Source organism: Eschrichtius robustus, chromosome 15, assembly GCF_028021215.1.
Source record: "Eschrichtius robustus isolate mEscRob2 chromosome 15, mEscRob2.pri, whole genome shotgun sequence".
Classification (NCBI taxonomy): Eukaryota; Metazoa; Chordata; class Mammalia; order Artiodactyla; family Eschrichtiidae; genus Eschrichtius; species Eschrichtius robustus.
Window position 1 is genome coordinate 10,845,879 of NC_090838.1, and position 19,603 is coordinate 10,865,481.

Consider the following 19,603-nt stretch of genomic DNA (forward strand, 5'->3'; position numbering starts at 1 on the left):
ACTAAAAAAACGGGGTGGGGGGGTGTTTTCTATTAACCAATTATAAATTCATAGCAGTTCTGGTTCCTTTGAGGATGGTTAATGTTCAGTATACTCTTGGTTTGTAATTTTTCATATTTTGAATTCCACCTGTCAGGCAAGTCACAAATGCTAAATATTTTATATTTATAAATGATAGGATAGGTTTCTTTCACTCAGTGTCTTTTCAATCCAGGTGACTCCCTTTTCTATTTAGTTGATTTACTGACTTGCTTTCATAACTGAGAGAAAAGGGGTGGTACCGCTTGAACTGTGCACCAAGATTGGGAACATTTCATTCATTTATCTGTATATATCACTCATCCACCAAGTCAATACACATGCATACATCTTACACAAATATCCACGCTCTCGCCCACACACACAGACCTGACTTGCTTAGTCAGACTGACAAATTCATATTATGACACTGTAGACTGTGTAAGGACTAGCCCATACACTTGCCTATAAAGCATTAAGCATTTCAGAAAAGACTAGGTATCTGAAATGAGAACTACATGTTTATTTTTACCTGTATTGTGAAATATATAGATTCTGTCTGAAAATTTACATCAGGGGAAGGGAACTCAATTACTCTTTATTGTTTAATGATACAGAAATTATACAGTACCCATGGAGACAGTGATGGAGACACAACTCTTTAGTACCCATGGAGACAGTACCCATGGAGACAGTGATGGAGACACAACTCTTTAGTATCCTATCTTGATAAGTGGGCATCATTTGAGATGAGAGACAGTGTTGTTTTACTCTGTGTAGTTAATGATTTGCAAAGACTATCCAAGACTAGAAAAGAGTCTTTGTGGCTGCATGGACATATATGTATCTGAGTGATGCATGCCTAACAAAGTAAGCATGGAAAAATGTTGGTGCAAAATCCTCCCCAAGCACAAAATCCACAAAATTCTCTGTACAAGTCCCTCATTTTTCTCCTACTCAAGAAAGTAAATTAGTGGACTGAGGAAAGTAGGGAAGTTAGAAGACTAGATTTAACATGCCCTTGGAGCGAGAGTCTGTACACTCATTGAAATCCTTGACACCCATGCTATACATTACAGTGAAATTCAAAATTCACAAACTGTAATGCACAGAACATTAGGCCAGGCTCGGTGAAACACAAATAATTGCTATACACTTTCTAAGTGGTTAATAAAAAAGCTGTTACTTTTTTTGGTTAATTAAGTATTAGAGAAAAGGGTCCTTTAACAAATTACTCTACTGGTCATTTGCTATTAAATTCTGTAGAATTGGAGTTGGGCCAGTTGGTCATTCCAAGGTAAACTAGTAAACTATTCAGTAAAGTGGCCTGTGGTTGATTGTCAGTGAATTCACGTAGGGCTTCCCATCCCTTGCATCTACCGTTATTAACAGGCTATTTTAAAGCATTGTAGATGTTTTCATTTATAACAATTGCATTATTTTTTAAATGATTGTTCATTAATAAATACAATTCCATTGTTTGATACATCTGGTGTTTGGGCTTCCAATATTATAGTGCTATCTTAATGCTAGCTTGACAATTCTCCTAAGTTATGTTGAAAATCCTAAACTAGAAAAAAAAATTCTCCCTTTTCATGATTCAGGTTCTGAAGGTGATCTGTGTGTTACACACCATTCTTGTCTCACATAAACTGCTCTGGAATTGTGATTTCTCTCTATATCAGTAGAAGGAATTTTGTTTCTATCTGTAATTAGCTTGAGTTCTCACTTTAATGTAGAGTCATTTATTTAAATATGATCTTTGAAATGCTAGGCACATTTACTGATTTCAGACAGACATTAGAGAGGCTTCTGTCTCTTTCTGAGTAAGCTGACATTGTGTTCCGCCTCTGGGGGTGTGTGTGGGGGTGTGTCTGTGCACACCCCTGTGTGTGCATGGGAGAATACAATGTAAATCACATGATTTCTGATAGGAAAAGTGATATCACAGTTGCTTCCAAACTGAAAACGAACGTCTCAGTGATCAAAAACTAAGTCCCTCTCACGTCTCACATCACCCTGTTAGCCCCCTCCCTGCTGGAGCAGCTCAGAGGCTTCTGTTTAAACATTTTATACCCACTTCCTTCTGGCTACCTCGTAATGTAAATGTGAGGAAGGAGGAGATTCCGAGCCATCAGTCATCTATTTACCCTCCAGTGCTTCAACGCCTCCATGGGACCCTAAGCTTTACTCCTTTATAGTTCTTAGGGTTCATCTTTCTTAATTTAAAACCCAAATTCATTACCAGCCTACTTCAAAACCTCTGGTGAATCCCCATCTCCTAAAGGAGGGAGGGCAAACTCCTTTTGATGGTAAACCGAGTCCTGCCTAGGCTGTCCTTGATACCCTGGGAAGCCTCCCCTCTGGGCATCATGTGAACGCGTTTGTGTTTCCCCACTTGCTCCCTGCCCCTTCTGTGCCTTTGTCCTAGGGGGTCCCTATCCCTAACATGGCCATTCCCGTTCCTGCAAGATGCCTCATCGTTCTTCAGAGTTTGTTTAAGCAAGTCACCTCCCCAGTGGAACTTCCCAAAGCAGAGTTTGGAACTCTTGACTTCCTCTTCCAATTTAAGTGCTTATCTTATGGTCAAGAGCAGTGTCTGTTACTGGAACCCAAGCTGCACAAACTGTACAACCTTATGCACCTCACTCAACCTCTCTAAGCCTCTAGGTTGTGGTCTTTAAAACGAGACTAATAATAGTACCCAACACAGTTTGTTGTAGAAATTGAATGATTATACCCATCCCTGAACACATTTTTCCCGGGATACCGGGCTGAATCAGTCACCAACTCAACAGCATTTAACCCAGATCTTAATATATTGTGGCTTCTAGATTTAAGATATCTAGTTTCTAAAGACTCTTAGATGAGAAATTATTTTTAAGAAGCCATTATAATCTCTCTCTTGATAGGCACAAGATTTACCAGTCCCCATCATGACCATCTTTGCCCCTGGGTTTTACAGGCTGCATAACACTCAGCAGACCATACAGACGCTGCCTTGGAGCTTAGGAAGCTTCTTCTGTGATAAGGTTTGCCTATGTCCAGGCAGACCTAGGTGTACCACCGCAGGGCTCTGAAACGTACACGGACAGCCAGCAGTATAGTTTTTAAGCGGTGCAGTCCTTAGATCCTTGTTAGGGTCTCCTCCTTAGTGAGAGGAGAAGTACGATCCTTAGATGTGCTATGTCTTCAGGGCTTCCTGAAGCTTCCTCCAAACTTAGCCAGGACCCCGATAGGTCCAGAGGCAAACTCAGCTCTTACAATTAGCCTCTTCAAAGGCTCTGTTGTATATGGTATCTTTTTATTCCTGTTTATTTTTTAAATTATTATTTGCCCACTGTTGAGCATACAGTGCCCTGTAAATGCTAACCGTTAATATTATTATAAACTGCAAGCTCCTTGAAAGCAGAAACCATGCCTTCTTTTTATCTTTTTATTCTGATACAGCACTTAACATAATACCCAGAAAGATCTCAATTAATACTGCTTGAATTGATAAATTTCAGTTATAATTAGCAATGGCATAGTGATTTATAATACATAGAGGACTTGCATATTCACTCCCTCAATTATCCTCAAAATGTTTGCTTTGCTTTTTCTTTGCTGCCATCACTTTGAATTTAAACTTGAGAGTCTTTTCACTAGACAATGATTTATTTAATTAATTAACTAATTTTGACCTGGCAATGTTATTCAGATGTATGTGCCGCCCCAAGAAAAGCTTCTGAATTTTTTTTTTTCCCTCACAGGCAACAAAATTGGAGTTTCCATCAACCTTGGAAAATCCCACATAACCATGATTCAGGGTTATAACTAATCTGTAAGCTGTACTAGAAAGAAAGTGAAAGGAAACACAGAAGTCATTATCTGGAAAAAGGAATAGTCTGAAATCATTTCTATCAAGTGCAATGCCGGTAATCTCAGCTGAATTTCTGGAGGAACATATGTAATTGAGTAGATAGTTTCCAAGAACATTCAAAGTTATAACACCCCCAGCATTTAATATATAGGAGTATGTTATTCTTTCAGTAAATCCCGACTGTATTAAAGTTTCCAATGATGAATAGACCCAATGAAAACATCTCTGAATGCCCCTTGTCATTTTTACTACTTACCCAGTCAAAGGAGTTCCAGGCAAGTTATTATTTTGCAGTTAAAATATCCTCAGATACTAAAGGTTCCAAAAAACCCATGCCTCATTCTCAAGAACATTCTCATAATTTAGATACAAGCTTTTTATTAAGTATATAAAGGTGCAAAATTTATAAACCTCATAAAAAACCTTCCCATTTCTGCTCCCCTTGTGTCTGACTTGCTACAGTCCTCTTCATCCTACACAATCATTAATGCTGTTTTACTTCATGGAGCCACGTGCAAGGCAACCTGGGTGACTTAAATATCTTTAAAGCCTCTTTTTAAAGGGAGAAATGCATCCTTTTATGTATCTAACCGGTGACCTTCTAGAAAGTAAAATAAGGGCAGCCAGCTCCCTTCACTTTGCCCTCTGGCTTGGAAGGAGAGCAAGAAAGACCACTGCACAGAATGAAAAGGGGGGAATTCAGGAGTCAGCTTTCTTCAGGTAATGACTTTTTTTTTTTCCTCCATTAGCATCTTAACAGCCTATGGCTTAGAGATCATTGAGAGGCACCAAGGTGAGGTGAAGTCAAAACTGCCAATAAGGGGACAGACAACTTGATGAGAAATTATGTGGCTGTCCTCAGAAGTGGAGGGGGAAGGAGGTGACCCCTCCAAATCTCTACACCAAGACACACTCCAACAGCCTTAGATGAAGCTTCTTAAGCTCTTTTGGAGGCAGAGTTGCTAGCGCTATATGGGTCTCAGATAATTCATTAAATGAGGCAATATATGTAAAACCACTTTGTTATTTTAATAGTTTTTATTTTTTTAATTTTAACCTCGGGTGCAAAGGGTCATCCATGTTCCTTGTAAATTATAGACTATTCTATGAATTTAGGTGAAACTATTATTCGAGTGGGAAGCGTGTTTCTGCACCCCACTGCTCCCTGAGGGGTTGCTACAGATGTGCAAATACACGTGATACCTCTCCCTGCCCCTCACAGGGACTAGGGCGGGGAAGGGGGGAAGCCCATGCTGAGAATTTGGTCTGGCCCAAGAAAAAGATAAAACTGTAAATTGAAAGCACGCTCCTGATCTTTGCATGGCCGATGGGGAGTGATTGGAGATCAAGGAGATCACTTTGGAATGACACCGCTATGAGCCCCATTTCATATGTGTCAGGGGGTCCCTTGCCACGGACTACTGCATGACAGGGAACAGGAGGAGGCGAGAAAGGAAAGGAAAGCTGCTCTGGAATGTAAAACTCCATCCCCCTTGGGACTAGGAAAGATCCTTGTAGACTGTATGCATATACTTTAGGAGAATGCTTCTCTGATATATATGTGGGTTGTATTGCCTCTGAGAATTATTATCTGTCCCGGGAGCAATGCGTTCACGTGCATGGGTGGGGTTGGGTGTGGGTGATCAGCCCAAGATTTACCCACCTAGGACAGAAGACCCCAAGAGGAGTGAGGGTGTGTATATTTATTGCATGCTGGTGGGGAGATGTGAAAAGCGACCAGCCCTGGGATGCAATCACCTACCTTGAACTGTTCTACTTAAGTCCCACATGCAGTTGTTCTTGAGACAGCCAGCAACTCAGGCCTTGGGAAATGCACAGTCTTACGCATGACTGTAGATGCTATGTGCTAAGGTAGTAGGATGAGGATGGATCTAGAGCAAGATCTGTCCCTAGAGATGGATGTGGAGTTTTCCTGGGGTGAGCCCAAAACCCACACTTTAAAGGATTAAGGGAATGGATCTCACTCTGAGATCTCTACCCATGGTAGGACTCCTGGTGAGTGATATAGCTTAGTCCATTGGTTGCTGAAAATAATCTATTTAGCATCTAATATTAAAAGTATCACTCCCAATGTTGTAATTCCTCTTAGTTATCTCCAAACCATAGTTTAAAGGTCTTAGATAACAAAACAGAATTTTTTGGTAGAGTTGTATAAAATCAAAGGCCCAAGCAGCAAGGGAAATGTAGTCTTTTACACAAATAAGACCTGTGTGGTGGTATCAGCATCTAATGGAAAATAAACAATGGCCCAGAGTTCCAGGCAGTGAGCCATAGAGAGTGAGCCCAGGTCCAAAGTGACAGGTGCAAGGATGGATTTATAGTTCTTCAACGAAGCAGCTGCCTCTTGGATCATTCCTGAGCAGATATTGGGGCAAACCCCTCTTTTCACAAATATCCTAGTGGAAGTTTTCTCTTGCTTACATTATTACCACTTGTTATGATTCTAATTATCATCAAACTATCCCGTAAATATTTACGGAATTGAACAAATGGGATAATTAATTCACTCTCCAAATATTTACTGACTGCTGCCTCTCAGCACACACAAAACTCTCCCCCAAACATGTACACATGTCCTCACATCTGCACACCCAGGCAAACATATTCCCATACGCACCCATGTAGCAGTATGTTTGTACATACTCATGCATACACACGTGTACCATAGTCACCTAATGTACACATATATACACATTGGATATAAAGAAGGATACACGCTCTACATACTTGGAAGTTCGTACATCAGCTGTACAGTGTGATGATCTAAGACCCAAGGCATTAGCCCAGGCAGCAATGGCAGAAGGAGAACCTATTAATTTCCTTGATGCTGGTTCCCCCCAGTTCTCTGCTCTGGCTGCAGGAATCCTGGCAACGCAACAGCTCTGGTTGCTCCCCTTGACTGACAGACCTGGGCCTCCAGGGGAGGCTCTGAGCCAGAACCCTGGACTCTGAATACCAGAAACCATTTTTCAGATACCTGGGTCTTAGGTTGGTCCCAGCCCCCATGAGATCTCCGTCACTTCCTCTGTCTTCTGCTCTATAACTCTATTCCATGCTGCCAATTGCTTACTTGGCTGGCTGCTGCGGGCACACAGGTGCATTTCTCAGGGGGCTGTTAAGACACAGGAAGAACCAAAAGGAGATGAAATTGCAAGAGGAAAGATGAAGATAAAGGCAGATAAAGACTCCTCCGGAAGAGGGAAAGGAAGATAGAAATAGATGAACAAGAAGGTCAGTGGTCAAGGGAGATGATGGAAGGCAGACAGGATGAAAATCTTAAACGAGTCAAATCTGAAGATTCAGAATCTAAGTTGGGAGATGTTGAGAAAGCAATGGGGGGAGGGGTGGTCCCTGCATTCAAAGCTTTTTGTCCCGCCAAGGTGGGAGCAGCTCCTTGAAAACTCAAATGAGCAGACCCAGCTAAATAGAGTAAAAGACATTTTAAAATGTATATTAAAACACAAATTCAAAAAGAAGTATTAAAAAGAAATCAAAATATACACATGGAGTTAACAGGTTTCAAATTCTCATACGTGCAGATATTGAATATCAAGCAGACCAGACTGAGATTCGTCTGAAATATTCTGTTTTTCTTTGGGTTTGGGGTTCGCACAGGCCCAGCATCTGTACACACTAATGTACTGGCAGAACTTGGTAAATGTTAAACGAGAACAATCAACCGGGAATAATAGGAATGAAATTTCTAAAGGGGAAGAACAAATGGCAAAAATTGAGGCTTTCTCTTGCCACATGCAAAAATGAATATATTTCATCTCTGTGTCCATTCTTTTGGCATTTGTTCTACTGGAGGAAACAGCAACATTATACCTAAGACATGTTTGTAAGTGCAGGCTAATTGTTTCTGGCTCAGCTTCTCTATATTTGGGGAGTTTTCAGAAAAAAAAAAAAATCATTCTGTATTTCTCTGACTCATCCTTCTTTTGGACAATGAAAATACTGGTGATTCTACTGATGTTAGAAATATGATCAATGATGTTGTAAGTATGATAGTGATAAAAGAAATTGTGTTATTACATTTTAAATGGTCTATATTCATTATTATATAATTAACAAATAAAATACTTATCTGCATTAAATATTTTTAAGGAATAAAAATGAGCATTTTTATGTTAGTTATCAGTGGCTTAACTTAAGATTTTTAATTTAATCTCTTTAGAACCTTTCTAAAGTACTTACTATCCATGACCAAAGACAGTAACAATTTGACTGTCAACATAACAACAACAATCTACTGATTTCAGAAAATGTTAGAAGCTGTGTAGTAATTTATAAATACTTTTCATATTAAAAGGAACACATACCATGATTTACTCCCTACTTTTTAATTCAAAATACTTTATGAAGTGTGGTGTCACAGAGGTCAAGGGAAAAATAATATTCCATAGTTTGCAGAATTGAATACTGTAGGGAGTTCAAGTAGGATAAATCCTGACAAACTCTCCAGGATCTGGAAAACAGGAGATCACTCGTATCCTTTCTGTGAGAATGTATGAAAGGACATGAAAAGAGCAGGATCTAAGTTACAGAAGGTTGAGGAATGGGAGACAGGGAAGTAGGAGAATCTTCTAGTTGTACACAGCACCCTGGCCTGCTAACCTCGGGTGCAACCTCGGGTTGCTCCTTCTTAAGCCATGCATCCATGTTCTCCAGGTAGGGGCAGAGAAGAGGGAGTCCAAAAAAAAAGCAATAAAAACTTCAACCCGGGAGAAACACCACTCCTCCTCCCATATCAAAATAAATACGTCCTACCCCATGGGTTTTGTGCCTTTACTGGAGTAGTTACCCCACTCAGCCTTCCCTGCATGCGTGTGTACTCACGTGAATGTCCATCTCTAGATTATGTCTCCTTGAGGGTAAGTCTGCTAATTGTCAACTTTTTATCATTCCAGTGTCTAGGAAGATGCCTGTCCAACAGCATATGCTTACGTTTATTTCAATTCAAAGTTCTCTTTTTTTTTTTCTCTTTAAGTAATCTCTCATAGATTAGGGGCCCAGCTACAGAGCTGACCAATGGCATTGCATATTATCACTAGACATTACAGAATTTGGAATTGCGGAGAGAAATGCCTTCACATGGTCAACGGATTGAGTCAAGGCCTTCGTGAGTAAAACTGTGACAGTTGCTTACCTGGCATGTACCATTCCCATCTTCAAATCCACCCCTCACTCCCAGCCCTACTCCAGACTCCCAAGAGTCTTTGTTTATTGCACAAGAAGGAAACAATCTTTGAACCAGAGAATGTCAATTCTAGTCGGGATCTTAAGATACCTCTAATCCTTTGGTTCTCAAACCTTGCTTCTGAAGCATTCAGAGCTAAACAGAGATTATCTGCCATTAAAATCAAATGAGACAACCCTAAGGGAGCTTCTATTACATACCAAACAATAAATTAGATACTCTACATATATTATCACATTATATTCTACAGACAAATCCATGAGGTCTTTGCCCAGTCCTCACAGAAAAAAAAAAGAGAAGCTACTGAATAAATTTCTCAATGATAATGTTTTCATGCACAAGCTTTCATGAACTTTTAGTTCCTTCTATTGCTGGTCTGCTGGCAGGCAAGACAATCTAAAAAACACTTAATTGATAAATATCACACCTGCTCTCAAGTGTCTACTCAGCCTGGCAGCCTCATCTTTTACTGTGTGTGTGGTAGGTAGACCTAGACCATTTTTTATCCTGCTCATGTGTGATTCTGTAAAAATAGTTTTTGTGGCATTCCCATTTGAGATTCAGAAAGATTAACAGATATAGACTATTTTCTGCTAGAGAAATCTTTCCTGTTGGTATAGAGGAATTATAGTAATTTCATTTGGGGGGCTTCCCTGGTGGCACAGTGGTTAAGAATCCATTTGCCAATGCAGGGGACATGGGTTCGATCCCTGGCCCGGGAAGGTCCCACATGCCACAGAGCAACTAAGCCCATGCGCCACAACTAGTGAGCCCGCGTGCCACAACTACTGAAGCCCGCGTGCCTAGAGCCCGTGCTCGGCAACAAGAGAAGCCACTGCAATGAGAAGCCTGTGCACCGCAACGAAGAGCAGCCCCCGCTCACCACAACTAGAGAAAGCCTGCATGCAGCAACGAAGACCCAACGCAGCCAAAAACAAAAACAAATAAATAAATAAATTTATAAAAAAAACAAACAAACTTTGATTTGGGAAAAGAGCACCCAAACTTCCTGTTACTCTAAACAAAGTTGAGAGAGTAAATCACTGTGTGCAAGGCTCTTCATTTATAAAGGAGGAAAATGATGCTTAGAGAGAAGAGGGGACTTATTCTGAGTCACACAGTAATTTAATGTCAGAGACAAGATTAGAACACAGAGAATTCACTCTCTTGAATCCAAGCCCAATCCTCTTCACTCCCACAACACAGAAACAGTATACCCATGCTAAGGACCTAGAACAGGGTTTTCTTAGTTATTTTTGAGACTGACTATCTATCTGAATTTGAATTCTGAAAAAGCCACCAGGAGAGAATGGTACTTTGAATACAGCAATTTCTTTCAAGTTACACACTTAGGTTCAAAAGGGAAAAAAGTATTCAAGTGGCAGAAAATTCTCATTAGTGTCTAGAAGGAACGCACACAGGATAAATCCACGGATTTTGTTGTTGTTACTGTTGCTGTTACATATATATGTGGATTATGAGCAAGAAGCATAATCATCAAACAGTAGGGTGGAACCCTCACTCCAGCAAGACACCTGCCATCTGTAGTGGGAAATACAAGTATAAATAGGATCAGTAATAAGGTGGTAGAGTTATAGGTCACATCGGGACAAAGGCCCACATCCAAGGCTTTTCTGATTCATCTAAGGCCCTCAAATTGGGGCACCTGGCAATTCAGCACCCATCACTGACAGTACCTTTTTGCTGTCCGTGAACTAAACATCTAGAGACAAATAGAAATGATTTCAAACAATCCTGTGATCAAATTCCAGCTGCCTTTTCCAGTTGTGTAAACTTGGGCAAGTTATTTCAACTCTGTGGATTTCAATTCTCTGTAATCTGGAGATTATGAGACTGAAATGAGATGACGTAATGGAAGACTTCGGCACATGGCAGGTGCTCAGTGATTATTACTCTCCTCCTTCCCACCTCCACCCTGAAGGCCTCATGTCCATCTTGAGTAACCAATCGCTCTCTCCTGCTCTTATATGGTGACTCTGGGGAAATTCCGTTCTCTAAGCAACACCTCCAAGGATGCCTGCCTGGAGCCCACATGGATGCCCCCCCTTTACGTTAATTCCCGTCCAAGCCATCAAGCCAAAGGTGAAATGACAATGACACAACAGCAACTGAAGGCTGACTCAGCAAATCTCAAACACTCTTTCCTGGATGCAAAAGCTAGAACAAAAATGTCTGCTAGGGGCCTCCCTGGTGGCGCAGTGGTTAGGAACCCACCTGCCAATGCAGGGGATGCTGGTTCAAGCCCTGGTCCGGGAAGATCCCACATGCTGCGGAGCAACTAAGCCCGTGTACCACAACTACTGAGCCCCCATGCCACAACTACTGAAGCCCATGCACCTAGAGCCTGTGCTCTGCAACAAGAGAAGCCACCGCAATGAGAAGCCCGCGCACCGCAACGAAGAGTAGCCCCCGTTCGCCGCTACTAGAGAAAACCCACGTGAAGCAACGAAGACCCAATGCAGCCAAAAATAAATAAATAAAATTAAAAATGTCTGCTAGAAAACACTTTCTTTTTTAAAACCCCAGAAACCTCACTTTCTGAAGCCAGCTGCAAAAGCTGATAAAAAATCGATAGCATTTGATTGTAAACCTGTCAAAACGATAGTGACAATAGTACATTAATGGTGACTCCTGGGTATTGATTCTGCCCCCTTCCTTTCTCCATCATCACACATCACCTTCATACTAATAACAGATTCTTTCTTCTAAATTAATCTCTCGACAAGGGGAATCAATAGCATTTACCGTATGTAAATTTTCCTATCTTCTGGAGCCAACATTTCCCACTGCTTCAAACCATCCGTTGCAGCGCCATCTATAGCCCATGCTACAAGCAGGGATCTCATTTATTTATTTATTTATTTATTTATTATTTATTTATGGCTCTGTTGGGTCTTCATTGCTGAGCACGGGCTTTCTTTAGTTGTGGCGAGTGGAGGCTTCTCATCGTCATGGCTTCTCTTGTTGCGGAGCACGGGCTCTAGGCACGCAGGCTTCAGTAGTTGTGGCACGTGGGCTCAGTAGTTGTGGTGCACGGGCTTAGTTGCTCCGCGGCATGTGGAATCTTACCGGTCCAGGGATCGAACCCGTGTCCCTTGCATTGGCAGGCAGATTCTTAACCACTGCGCCACCAGGGAAGCCCCGGGATCTCTATTTAAATGTGTGCTGATTCTCCTTGGAGCAAGGGCTATACCAATCCAGCAAATAACGACAAGGAAAGAAATTACATGGGCCCGCATGATGGAAATATAATTTCCATGTACAAAGAGGTTTTGGAGAGGCAAAAGATGCCAGGTAACCAAAATCTAGTATCATTTCCTGAGAGAAAAATCAGACATAGGTAAGCTTTTCTTCTCCCCAGGTCACAGAATTTGGCCAAATATTAGATCTAGAAGAAACATGAAAGAATACCTAGCTCCCTGAGTTCCACCTTTGGGATGTGCTTTGAAAATAGAGAATCATTTTGCCCCAAGGATTGTATCTCTTTTCAAACACAATATTAGATTATTTTTTTGGTTCTAAATGACACTAAAGAAAAATGTGAATTTTTATAAAAGACATAGTTTTAAGGCATTTGGAAAACACTGATCTAGTTCAACTCCCTCAACCTAATAGTGGGGAAGCTTAGCCCAGTGAAAAGTAAGTTCTGAAGTTCACTGATGGTAAATGATAATTATTTTATGATAATACTAGTAATGGTTATATATGGTTATGATAATACCAGTAATAATTGTAATAATAGCTATAACTTATTGAGTGTTTACTTCTATGGCCAGTCTGGCTAGGCACTTTACATAAATTATTTCTAATCCTTAGAGCAATTCTACATGGTAGCTACTATTATAACCATGTTAAAGTTGAAAAAATGAGACTCAGAAATGTTAAATAGTTTATCCAAGATCACACAGCAAATGATCAGAGGATCTGGGATTTGAAGCCTCACCTGCTTAGCTCTGGGTTTCCTTTTGTCTTTTAAAAGGTATGCTGACTTGGCAGTTACTTATAGCAACCCATGAGTTTTGTACATCTTTGTACAGACCAAAGATGATCTTATTAGGAAATAAGATATGGATACATATGGAGATAATATCATATGGCATAAACATTTAGATACTCAGTGAATGAAGCATTGGTGTAGGTAGCAGTAGCAGAAAAGGTTCTAGGAAAGATGGGAGAGTTTTGAATAGGAGGAGAGAAGGGAAGAATATTTCAAATAGAAGTGGTTAACCCAAACCACAGAAATAGGAACAATGAGACATGGTGGGGAACTGTAAGGAAATTCTGGAACCAAGAGGTTCATATAACAGAACCAGAGGAAATGAGATGGGAGAAGAAAGTGAGATTGCTTTAGGAATGAGGCCAACAGTTCAGCTAAGAACTTGCACTGCAGGGGAAGAGTATGGAACACAGGATGCAAGTTTAAGAGAAAAGGCAGGGAAGTTCCCCAAAAGGTTATTTCAATGGCCTCAGTATCACCCTATAAGGACCTGAACTTCAGGAGCTAGAAAAAAGGATGAATGGGAAAGACATTGTGGAAGGAAACTTGGATAAAATCAGGAAATAGAGATTGGAGGCAAAGGAAAGGCAAGAGTTGTAGACACTTCACATTGATGCTCGTGAAATAAGATTATAGTAGAAATATTAGCAAAATAATAGTAATATTATGAAGTATATGAGATCCCCTACTTTGTACAGTGGTTTCCTATTAACAAGTTTCTTTCATATACGTCTCTTTGAATGTTTCTGAAGGGTTAGCTAACGAGATGTTATACTCATCATTCTAAAATGAGCACTCTGGAGCCCAAGGAGTTTAAGTGACTTGCCCAAGGCTGTTTGATCTTTTGATCTGAAATCTCTGAGAAAGTTTAAGTAATCAATGTGGGTCACAGCTGAACCCCAACCTCCAGGGACTAAAGATGGAACAAGAGGACCTGGGCGTCTTCTGCCCAGAGGACCTGATGGCCATGCAGGATCACACATCTGGTCTTGAGAATGAACGTTTTGGTCCATTGCATTGTCTCTCTCTCCTCCCTTCAGCTTATTCTCAATGCAGTAGTCAAAACAAGCCTGCGGAAATGAGTTAGTTCACATCTGTCCTCTGTTCCAAACCTCCACCACTTTCTCTCTGAGTTGAGTCCAAAGTCCAAGGTCAGCACGTGATCTGCCCTGTGACCCCTCCAACCTCACCTTCTTAGCTTCTACTGGGCTCACTCCTCCCCACACACTGGCATCCTTGCTGTTACTCAAACCCACCAGGCTGGCTCCACCTGGGGGCCGCTGTTCCCTCTGCCAGAGCGGTTTCCCCTGGACCATCCCACGACTCACTCCTTCACCCTCTTGGTACTTACCTTATTTGCCCTTCCCTGGATGCTTTCTTTAAACTAACACCCCTGCTGCCCTTATCAGCTTTATTTTCTCCACAGAATTTATCTCCATCGTACATGCTTATATATTATATTTGTTTGTTGCCTGACATGCAATTCTAGAATATTCCCTGAAGGAAAGCAGATTTTTGTCTTTTCTGTTGACCACTATATCCCTACTGCCTAGAAGAGTTTTTTTTTTGCATATGGTAGGAACTTAAGAAACATTTGTTGAATGACTGAATGAGTGGATTCTACAGCATTGTGAAGTTTTAATATCTGATCTCTATGAGGCTCAGGTGGCCAGAAGGACCCATTTCTTTGTCTCTGTGTCACCAGCTGGCACTTAATGAGCTGCCAGGAGCTATTCACCGTGACCCCTAAGCTTACCCACTTGAGTCCCCTCTTTTATCTACTCCACATGGCATCTAGGGTGAAGTAGGACTGTACTGAAAGAAGGGGCACTTGCAATGTCTTCAGCCTCAGACTTAGCCACCTGCTAGCTGTGTTAACCTGCACATTTGACCTCCTGAAATCTCAGAGACCATATCAATAAAATGAGGATAAGAGTAGCTTCCCCGTGGGCTTGGGAACTGAATGGTCTGTTGCTTCGATGTGATAAGACAAATGATATTTTAAATCAGTGTAACCCATAGGGCCTGCACGTTAAATTTGTGTGTGTTAAACAAACATACAAAGTGTCTTGTAAGCCAAAACTCTTAATTATGTCATTGCTATACAGGCAGCAGAACTTAGCCTGGGTTTTGAATTCAGTCTGGAAGTTGATACACTGTATTCCTGTAGGAAATGAAATTCTGTGAGAGGGGACCTTGCCCAGACTCCTCTAAATTTGATTTGAAGAGCTAAGAATTTCTAGGAGGACAATGCCACATGCACACATAGCATAAAAGGTCTATTAAAAAGGCAGATGTGAAGATTTGGTAATCATTTTCTCTTTTGAATTATCAAATTAGCCATGCTTTTTGGAAGAATGGCTCTTAGGACCTTCTTCAGAAAGCTTGCTTTCATCAAACATTTACCAGAGGATAAATGGCTCTGTTTTAGGCTCCTGGATATCTCTGAAGGACAAGTTAAGGCTTTTATTTTTCCCTTCAGATAACTTAGGGAAACTCCTTTGGACTGAAGATAATTGGAATCAAATCATTTCTCATGTTGCCAATATTGTGATGAATTGCTTATGTGTTTTAGGCATCTGTTTCCTCCAAGAGATTACGAGTTCCTTAAGAATAGGACTTGGATTTTCCATCTTTGTAAATTTTGTCCCTGACCGTGATAAACATATTATAGGTGCTCAGTGAATCTTTGAGGGAGAAAGGAGTGAAAGCAGGAAAGGGGAAAGGGAGAAGAAGAGGAAGGGATGAAGGAAGGAATGGCAGGAAGGAGGCAGGGGGATGGGAAGCAGGAAAGGAAGAAGAAAGGGAGGCCAGAGAGGGAGGATAGTACTTTAAAATTTAAATTTAGCCATCTTGGAAAGAAAAATTTTCTAAGATATTCTTCATAGTTAGTGATTTACACATGCATTTTGGAAAATCTGCAACAGACAAATTGAAAAATATCTTCTGCCGTGTCCCCCTCTGCTGAGATTGAAATGATGTTGCTATCAGAAGACATGTTTTAAATTAGGATGCTTCCTTGGTATTCTATGAGATTTCCTTCCCTCATCTGAGCAAACATCAATAACATTGAAGCGTCTGTCCCTGCAGTGTCTTTACAATTTAGCACTTGTAAAAATGAGACTTTCCAGCTCATTAATTTGCTTACCCAAACAGAGCCCAGAACCAGTGAATCCCCCAAAGCGACTAGTCTGTTTTCATCTTGTAATGACTGTTTCATGCCTCGACTTCAGCCTAAGCTAGACAGAGCCTCCTCATGGCCCACCTGGACTGCTGGAGAGCATCTTCAAGAAAAATAATCTAAAGCAGTGTGGCAGCTCCTGGTCATCTCTTGAAAATGGCAGAGGACATCATTGTTCTATCAGAAGGCAAGGCTGCAGTAGCCAGGTCAACCTGGTGATCAGTCCACAGGGGATCATGACAAAATGCTTGAGCTGACGTTCCCAAGAGCCATAATCCGATTGGGGTCCCTCATTATATGTCCATAAGACCTTTCTGAAGGCATTTTATAAAGCACTCTCCTTTTAACCATATGTGTCTAATGGCTATTGTGGAAAAAAAAATCTGCCATTGTTTAAATATGGTTAACACTCCTGTCCTTTAAAATGCAGAGATGCAAAAAACAAAGAGAATTTATTGACAATATAATGATAGCAAGCTTGTTCTTGCCACTCCCACACTTAACACCCATTACCTCTCTACTTCCTGCAGCACAGAGTCCATAGCCCACCCTCCTGAGGATGATATTCATTATCCTAGTGATTACACCCCCAAGCCATTGTGTGCCCTCCTCCTCCACCTCCTCAGGCTCCTGGGACCGAGTGCTATCCGTGCCCACTTTCCACTTGCAAAATTCCAGCCTTTGATTGGGCTGTCTTTGTCCATCACAATGGCCAACCCACACTTTTATCTTGCAAACCCAGGTCAAAAGTCTTCTATGGTCCTGCGGTAATAAGTAAGTCTATACCTCCTGTTCTCCCATAGCACTCAGTATTTCTCCTCAATACCTGCTCTGCTTCCTGAGCTAATCATTCATTAATTAGAACTTGTTCTTAAAACTGGGCTCTCCACATTCAGTCTGATAATTAACAGTAAACTGACTTTGAATAAACTCCTAGTCACCTGGTTGTGAGCAAACTTACTGTAAAAGGTGACTCCACCTGACTTCAACCTAGTCAGGTTACTGATGACTTGGAACTAGTTCCTTCAACTTCTAAATACCTGATTCCCTAGGGGTATCCAAGGCATATATTGATAGAAACGTTTTTAACATTAGCAATCTTAATTTCTGAAAACTACTGGGCCAATTACCTTGAAGCTGTTTGTTACTTGTAGCCAATAGAGGTAGACTCAGCCATCTTTTAGTAAACACATGAAAATAAAGTTACCCTAGATGTAATTTCCCAAGATAGGAGAGACCTCCTCCACTCCCCCAGCCTCTGTGCCTTGTGAATGCCTCTATTCTCACCCTTTTGTTTGCAGGGCCATCTTCCCTTTAGAGAGAAAGCACCAGGAGGGCAAAGGAGGGGTGCTTTTTATTCAGGTACACATGTACACAGCAGGTGCTCAACAAATGCTTATAAAAAAATGAGTGAAACTAGAAACTGGACAAAACAGGGGAAATATAAATGGTTTGCCACAATGGAGCAGGAAACTCTCTGGGCTAAAGGTGGATGGGCCCTGGAATGGCTGAAGTTATATTTATTGAGCTCTTACTATTTTCCAGGAACTGAACAGGGATTATCTTGCAAAGCCCTCACAACACCACTGAGGAGATAAAATTAGACAAGGTAATGGACTCGTCTAAGATCATACAGCCAGGAAGCGGCTGAACCAGGATCCAAACCCAGGGCTCTGTGAATCAAGGGCACACTCCACCACTACTTCACACACCACCCACTTACTGCTAACTTCTTTGTGGTCTTAGACAAACCGTTACTTTAAATAAGCCTCATTTTCCACCCTGGTAACATAAGAGGTTGGGGACCAGCTGTTCTGTAACGTCTCATTCAGTTCTGATATTCTATAATCCTATCAGTCAAAATTAAGGAACACTTGCTTTTGAGCCAGCCTTTGTGCCAGGGAATAAAATAATTACCCATTTATGGATTCCTCTCATACCAACCAAATAGCCTGTTTTGCAATGTAAAAGCTTGAGACTTCTTTCTGAAATCCTTTAAACTTCTTTTATGAAAGCCAAGAAGGGGAGGCAATGATTTTTCTTTTTTGCCTCTAAAAAGAACTCTGTGTGATAGAAACAAAAGTATCTCAACAGAACAGAATGCTTTATCCAAGCCACTTCCTGCTCCCATGAAGGTAGACACTTCCCACAGAAAAAGATCCAGGCCTTGTATCTAACAATCTTTGACAGGCTTATACTTGATGTAGAGTTGTCTAGACAAACCCATGAGAGTGAAATAAAAACAAAACCATCTCCAGCTCCCTTGACGAGCAAATAATTAAATGAGTAATTCCAGTGAAGCAACAATTGAGCATCTACCATATGCAAAATATTGGCTGTGTTGTAAGATGTGGGCAAGGAAACGAGAAAATTAAATGGGTATGAATGGGGCAGGTGGAAAGAACTGGAAAACAGGAGCCAGTCTTAGGAAACAGCCTGGTCCCGGGAAACCTTTTTGTCCCCTTGGGCCAGAGACTCTCCTCTGCTATGCAGAGACCCTGGGGAAGCCTGAGGGAAGGAGGGCTGGGGCAGGGTATCAGCAAGGGGATCCTAACACATCCCTTCCGCCTCCCTCCACAGTGGAGAGATACCTCTTGGCCTGGCTTGGGGAAATCACTTCCGCCCCCTCAGGCAGAACCAGCAGGGACCAAGGGATCCCCAGGGTTACCTACTGACCTAAGCAGATCACAGATTCTGAAAATGAAACTGCCATTGGGACCATAGCATAAAAGGAGAATGAAAGTCAAATGCCAAACCTAGTGAGAGTGACTACCTATGAAAATAAAACATTTAAATAAGACCCAGAGTCTCCAAACATAATAAATAGGATGTCCAGATCACAATAAAATGTCATCCATCATACCAAGAACCAAGAAAAATCACAATTTGAATGAAAAACAAAAGGTAATCAATTAACACCAACACCAAGATGTAGCAGATGTTGGAATCATCTGACAAAGATTTTTGAAAAGTGTTATGGACTGAATTGTGTCTACCCCAAAATCATATGTTGAAGCCATAACACTCAATCTGACTATATTTGGAGATGGGGACTTTATAGAAGTAATTAAGATTAAATGAGATCATAAGGGTAGGACCCTGATCCAATAATATTAGTGTCCTTATTTAAAAAGACACCAGAAAGCCCACACTCTCTGTGCCATGTGAGGACAGAGCAAGAAGGCAGCCATCTACAAGATGGAAAGAGGATTCCCTCCAGAAACTGAATCATCCAGCACCTTGATCCTGGACTTCCCAGCCTCCAGAAGTATAAGCAAATTAATTTCTGTAGTTTTAGCTACC